This window comes from Canis aureus, chromosome 30 (genome assembly GCF_053574225.1).
Source record: "Canis aureus isolate CA01 chromosome 30, VMU_Caureus_v.1.0, whole genome shotgun sequence".
NCBI lineage: Eukaryota > Metazoa > Chordata > Mammalia > Carnivora > Canidae > Canis > Canis aureus.
The window spans coordinates 43,026,782-43,033,898 of record NC_135640.1 but is presented as its reverse complement, the minus strand read 5'-3'; the positions used below and the strand labels follow the sequence as shown (position 1 = coordinate 43,033,898).

Genomic DNA, 7,117 nt, shown 5'->3' with positions numbered 1-7,117 from the left:
CAGGGGACCCCTCGGGCGGTGTCCTGGGGACCTGGCCTGAGTCTCCGCGGGGGAATCTGAGGCCAGGGAGACTGTCTACACTGCCAGCGTATGCAGGCCTGTCCCCTAGGCCGGATGTGGCTCCCCGGGGACAGATGGCATGAAACGAGCATCTTGAATTAATCACAAGACTAACAGTGACAGCAAGTTCCAGATCCTGGCCCTAGTTTTCAAACGGCAACATGAGAAAAGCGCTCCTCCCGGAACACTGGGGAGCGTGGAGCGTAAACACAAAGATGCTTTCCGACGACACCCACGGGTCCCGTGTACCTGACGCGTGGCGGAAATAAACTGTCGGTGAACCCTCTTTGTGCTAGAAAACGTGTTTCTAAGCTTAAGGCCAGAGAGGAAACCAAGAACTCAGACATGTGACTTGGTACAAAGTGTCACTACACCAAAATTTGCTATAAATGGAATTTGTAGACGAATCTGTTTAAACGCTCACATTGGATTTTAATTACAACATACGGGCCGCGAATCCAATCGACATTGCTAGGCACGCAAGGGCCTTGTTTTTAATTTTTAAAAAGTGGGGAACTGTGAAAACAGAATCGCAAGATGTAGTAAAGCAAGCGCTCTCACAGATCACTGAGAAAGGCTCTCCCCCCCCGAAAGACGGGGGCGCGGGGACACGTGACGCCCACGGGACACGGTAGTATGTGCAAGGAGCAGGCCGTCGGTGGGTGTGCTCGGCACGGGGACATACAGTACTGGGTGCAGGCACGGGCACACGTGCATACACGTGCACACACAAGCATGGGCACACACGTGCACACATGTGCACACACATACAGACATAAGCATGTACATGTGTGCACACACATACATGCACACATGTGTGCACACACGCATGTGCGTCCACGTGCATGTGGACACACGTGCTCATGTACAGACACGTGCACGTACATGCACACTTGTGCACACGTGTACTCACATGCATGCACCTACCTGCACATGCACACGTGCACACATATAAACACATAGACATGCATTCCCACACGGGTGCAGATGCACACGCACACACATCCGCTCGCAGACAAGGCTGGAAAGATGCACCCAAACTGTCCCCGCCGTGTCTGGGGTGAGCATTGTCCATGGTTTTGATTTTCTATGTTTTGCTTATCGGAGTTTTCTGAAATGAATACGTATTCTGTGATCAAAATACCTGAATAATATTTTTCAAAAATAAAAAGGAAGAAAAGAAAGTGGAAGATCATATAACAGGGCACCCTCAACCTCTCAAATGTCTATCGAAAACACAATCATGGTAAACGTTGGTGCTCTCGCCAAGAAAGTCTACAACTTCAAGCGTCCCGTGCAGGGTTTTCAATCTCCGGCCACGGCGCCCTGCCCAACAGTCCTCCCTGACCTGGGACGCGGCGCTCGGTGAGAAGGTGCGGGGCGGGGGTGTCGGGCACAAGTGTATACGGCACACGGCTCGGGACGCCCGCGTCCACAGAGCCCGCTGTGAGCTGCTCACGGCAGAGACCCAGAGAAGTGAGTGTGAGGCTTTAACTGTGAGTGTGTGTAAGCAGCACCCTCGTGTTCACACACACGTACTTGGTAAAGATGCAGGAATCTGACCACAGCTCTGCTCTTTCCTAAGCACTGCACCTCCCGTCCTCACGGGTACAGAGCGTCCACCTCCCGTCCTCACGGGTACAGAGCGTCCACCTGTCTGAAATCCCAGCAGTGATGAGTCACTCATCAAACATGACTAATAACCCAGCGCAAACCCCGTAGGGCAGGCCCGCCCCCACCCCCACACCCCCACCCCCGTCTTGCTGCATGACACTGACTCAGCCAGCCTGGGGGGCTCTGGGGTGACACATGGCTTTAGACAGGCACTGCCCCCTGGCTGCTGGGCCGCTGCCACAGCCTCCCGGATGCAGACAACGTGGGGTCTTGGCAGGAGCTCAGGGATGCCCGAAACAGTGAGGAAGGAAGCACTCGAGATTTGGGCCTCCCGGGCCTGGATGCCCCGGGGGGACCTCTGTGTGCCCCTTCATGCCAGCGTCTGTGGGGCGCACCTGCTACTTCGCACCTGCCTCCTGAGAACACCCTGTGGGAGGCACCACGGCCTCCTCCTCATGGGATGAGAAGCACTGCGGCCCCGAGAAGTTGGGTGGCATTGCCATCACGGCGACGGGCAGAGCCAGAGTCACGCGGCGTTGCACTCGGGGAGCCGGCCGGAGCGACCGCAGACACCAGCTGGCCTCCCCCTCGTCTGCGGGCCAGTCCTGGGGACACGAGCTGGTTCAGGGGAAGCTTCAGGCTTCCCGGAACGTCAGGAAAAGCCATCCAGCCTCCGCACAGTGGACGCTGATGGATTCCCCACTTGCCTCTGTGCCGAGGAGTTCACATCTGGCCCTGGCCAGCAGGCCCCGCTCCGTCCGCCCATGTCCGATTAGGGCGATGACTGTGTCCCTCAAGACCGGCCACAGGGGCCCGTCCACGCTCCAGGGTGTGAGGCCAGCATTCAGGGACAGTCCCCGGGGTCACATCTCAGCACCGGGTGAGGCTCAGGGACGCGGTTCCCTGCCAAGGCTGAAGCGCTTCCTCTGAGTGGGAGGGTGGCGGCTCCGGCACGTATTTGGATAAAAGCACCTAGAAACACATCCTCAGTCTGTCCGGTGGTTTGCACGGCTGTTGTGAGGCTGAACTTTAAAGCCTCCGGTATCTCCAAGTAAATATTTTACCAGCTGCTGAGCTTCATTAGCATTCCCGGGGAAGTCCCAGATCCCCACGTCTCCCCCCACCGCCCACCGGGTCCTGCTGCATCCCCTCCCCGGACAGCGCAGGTACACCTGCTGGGAGGACGGGAGCCGGCCTGCCCCTGCCCCTGCCCCACGCGGGGTCACAGTGCCGGGACCCCTGAGAGAGAAGCCAGGCTCCTCCGGGCTGAGCTGGCGCCGTGGGCCCGGGTGCTTGGCCGACACCGCGACTCAGAACGTGGGCGCTGGCCCTGGGCAGCACTCACCGCGCGTCCTGGCCGCACAGAGGCCACTCCGGGCCAGCAGGTCCCCGGTGCATGGGCAGCCCCATCCCCGGGGCCCACAGGCAGCCAGGGAGCAGGGCGCCGTCCCTCCAGCCCCATCTCCTTCGCCACATGGGGCCTGCCAGCTCTGTCCAAGCTCTGGCGTCGGCGAGGGCAGCAAGGGGAGCTTATTCCTGCAGAAGCTGAACAACTCGCCTAAACCTGGATGAGGGGCAGGATCAGGACCCAACCAGGGAACACCGTAGCTGAGGTCAGCGTCTGCCCCGGAGGCTGGGCGTGGGGACCCACGTGGCAGGCAAGCCCGGAGGGCCCGGGGCGGAGCCGAGGCAAGGGTCCCAGGGTGCTGTGAGGGGCAAGGAGCTTTGCACTGGGCGCACCAGAGGTGGCCATGGGGAAGGAGAACCTGTCCCCCAAATCCAATAAAATGGCAGAAACGAATGCATTTGGGGGGTGGGTGAACTCACAGGAGATGGAAACCACGGAGGTGGCCGCTGGCCGTCCAGTGGTTGGGGTGGGGTCAGGGGCAAGGCTGGAGAGCAGAGGGGAGGACAGGGAACCTGCCTGGCTGTGGAGGGCGGGGGAGGCGTCTTCTTGCCATTGGCCAGGCCCTGGGCGAGGTGCTTGCTAACAGGGCCACCAGCAAGGACCGCTCAGCAAATGAGCCAGCAAGCGGCCAAAGGAATGGGACCCGAGGAGGGTGTCGGGGTGCTTGGGACGGGGCAGGGGTGCAGTGGCCCCAGGACGGCCCTGTCCTGAGATTCTCTAGGGGCACCCGCTGCAAGACTGGGGTCGGCATTCAGGGCCTGAGGCTGGAGGGGAGGTGATGAGCAGGCGGGAGGAGATGAGGGGAGGAGGTGAGGGCTTTGGTCTGTGGGATCCGGCCTGACAGACAGGGAGGGGCCGGCAGGAGGGGCTGGCGGCGGAGCCTCCAGGGGTGGATTAGAGGCCTGGGGTGGGGCAGATTCCAGGCCTGGAAGGTTCCCAGGGCGCTGATCACCCCCTCGCTGCCCTCGAAGTGCCTGCAGGCTTTCAAGGGGGTTTTTCGGAGGTTCTCATGCCCCAGGCTCTCCCAGTTCCGAGAGATGAGGATAGGAAGTTGTGGTTTGCAGTGCGCCGTCCCGCTACGTGGTGGACATTCCTTCCCTGCGGCCTTCATGGGATTATTCTCAAAGGGCTCCAGGGATTTGGAGGGACGGGCCAGCTGCGGAAATTCTCCCCCAGATCCCGTCTGTCCTCGTTCTGAGGGCCTGTGGGCTCCCAGGAAAGTCAGTGGGCGGCGACGGAGTTAGTAGAGAGCCTGGATGGAGCCAGACCTCTGACGAGTCAGGGTCTGCTCCTCGACCTCCAGAAACTTCTTATGTTCAGAAAAACGTGCACCTTTCTCAACTGTCCGGTTGGGTCTCCGCATGGGGGTCGGCGCTAGAGACGGAGATACGGAGGATGAGAGCATGGAGGGGGGACCCCAGACTTCATTTGTCTCCCCCACGCTGGCTGTTGGCCAACACGCGGAGGCGGGTGCCCCCCTCCGAGGGGTCTGAGGAGGCTCGGAAGAGCGACCGCACGTGCGCACCAGCCAGCTGGGCACTGGGCAAGCCTCCCCCGCACACGCTAGCTTCACTCGCTGTGTATCCCGTATTCGACATTGGACAGAAACTCCATTTTTTTTTAAGATTCTATATATATATATATTCATGAGAGACACAGAGAGGGAGGCAGAGACAGGGGCAGAGGGAGAAGCAGGCTCCCTGCGGGGAGCTCGATGCGGGACCCCGGGTCATGACCTGAGCCCAAGGCAGAGGCTCCACACTGAGCCACCCAGACATCCCTCAAACCCATCTGATTGTGAGATCGCCCCAGCATCCCATCCATGTGCTCAGGTGCTATTTTGGGCTCTGATTTTAAGCCCCTTTGGAAGTATTTGCCTAGACGTGACTATGTGGTGTGGGAGGTCCCTACTGAGATGTGCTAGGATTACAGCCCCACCTCCTTCCACGGAGCCTGCCCCCCAGCTCTGCATGCAGCTCCGTATCCCCTTCCCGCAGGAAACGGGCCCTATCGCGGGGTCTGTAAACCCCATCGGCCTCAGGCTCTCCGCCCGCAGTCCGCAGGCCCCACTGCCATCCCCGGAGACCTCGTTCAGCACCCAGCGAACGAGACATTCGCAGATTTTGAGCTGGTGTTAGTAGATGTAACTCTGTCACGTGCCTCCCGTGATAAGCACCTTCCCCAGCACGTTCCCATCAGATAATGAAACCCAGAGAGGGGGACATTTCTCGGAATTGCAAGTGGGTCCTGCTTGAAAACGCACCCGTGTCATCATCCTGGGATGTTCAGTGACTCTGTGCCGATGTTCTGTTTCCTCTGTGCCATCAGACACCTTCTCGACCGGAGCTGGAAGACCAGGCTCTGAGCTAATCCCCGGGATACAGGTAACGTGGATCAATGTCGAGAACCCAAGTGACTCAGGAATTGGCACAATTTTGCTTTCAGGTTCTGCAGGGCGGGGCGGGTGCTCATCTGAGAGCCCACAGGGTATACTGCTGCCTGCAGCGCACAGTCCCGGCCCGGCCCTGCCACCTGCCGGGTCTCCAGGTCTCCTGCCAGGGGAGGGGGCAGGGGACCGCCCAGGAGGCACATGCTATCCCCCCAAAACAAGGGGGGAAAGGAAGAAAGAGAATGGGGGAGCTTTTTTAAATCACGAAACCATCATGCTCCAGTTCATAGCACCACATTCTAAAAGCTAGATTACACGGATGATTTTCTTGGGAAATACATTTTCCACGTACAATGTGACTCAGGCAGAAATAGGAAATCTGGGCAGCCCGTGTGGCTCAGCGGTTTAGCACCGCCCGGGGTCCCGGGATGAAGTCCCACATCGGGCTCCCTGCATGGAGCCTGCTTCTCCCTCTGCCTGTGTCTCTGCCTCTCTCGCTCGCTGTATGCCTCTCATTAATAAATAAATAAAATCTTAAAAAAAAAAAAACAGGAAATCTAATTAGTCCGAGGTCCGGGGGCAGGAACGAAATAGCGCAAGACTCGTCCTTAAAGGAGTCCCCGGCTCAGGCAGCTTCCCTGTGAATCCAGAAATGTGAAAGAACAATCCATGCTTAGGAACGTGGGCTGCAGATTCCGGCTGCCGGGTTCAAGCCCCAACTTCACGTCTCACGGGTGGGATGGGACCCTGGGCAGGCGACCCACCCGCTTGGTACCGTATCCACCCAAGGAACCGAAATCACAGGTTGGTTTGTAAGTTAGAGACTCAGCTCAAGTGAAACAGATACAATGTTGCACCGTAAGAGCCGGATTCACCTGAACTGTTACCCAGAGTTCCTTGCTCCGAAGCACAGGGAGACAAGAGCATCTCCACTCAGGCCATATAATCAGCCAAAACCCAGGGGTGGGGACCTCACACACGCACGTTATCATATTAGGGACACAAGGTCTACAAGGAGCGCACGACCTCCCCACACGGAGGCTCCGACAAGCAGAACCGGGCGCATCAGGAGCAAGGACCGGTCGTCTCAGGAGCACCGCGTGAGTCACCATCGCAACATCCGCTAGTCCCCTGCCTTAACGTTAAGAGATCCAAGCGGCGAATCTCTGGTCATCTCAAAGGACAGTCGGTTCCCCAAAAAAGCAGGCGGGTGAACCTGAACACCCACTGAATTTCGAGCGCGTGCAGCCACGACATCTTTAGGAAGCAGAAAAGAGTGGGAAGAGCGGGAAGCACAGAAGAGTGTTAGTGTTCAACCCTAACACTCGTTGAACTAATACAAGAGTGGGGGGGTCAGCAAACTTGTGGGGAAGGTCACGGAGCAAGTCTTTTAGGGTTCTCAAGCCAGCTGGCCTCTGTCCCAAGCACTGGACGCCCCTGCTGTGGCATGAAAGCACCCATTACGCCGCCGTATGTAAATGGGCAGGCCTGGCCGCGTGCCAGGAGAACTTTATTTAGGAAAAGAGGCAACGTGGGCTGGATTTGACCCCCGAGCCACAGTCTGCAGACCCCGCGCCGGGACCATTCACAGGACGGTCCCAAACCAGAGAAAGGGGCGCTTGGGTGGCACAGCTCAGGTCGTGATC

The 7,117-nt window shown here is 58.6% G+C and overlaps 1 long non-coding RNA gene across 1 annotated transcript; it reads right to left on the bottom strand.

Moving 5' to 3' along the window:
• Window positions 1–471: 471 nt before the first annotated feature.
• On the bottom strand, window positions 472–2,776 carry LOC144301690 (uncharacterized). The gene is made up of 2 exons (XR_013368423.1): window positions 2,070–2,776; window positions 472–1,717 (listed from the first exon to the last, which is right to left on the bottom strand). It is a non-coding gene; the product is annotated as an uncharacterized LOC144301690 (long non-coding RNA).
• Window positions 2,777–7,117: the final 4,341 nt, after the last annotated feature.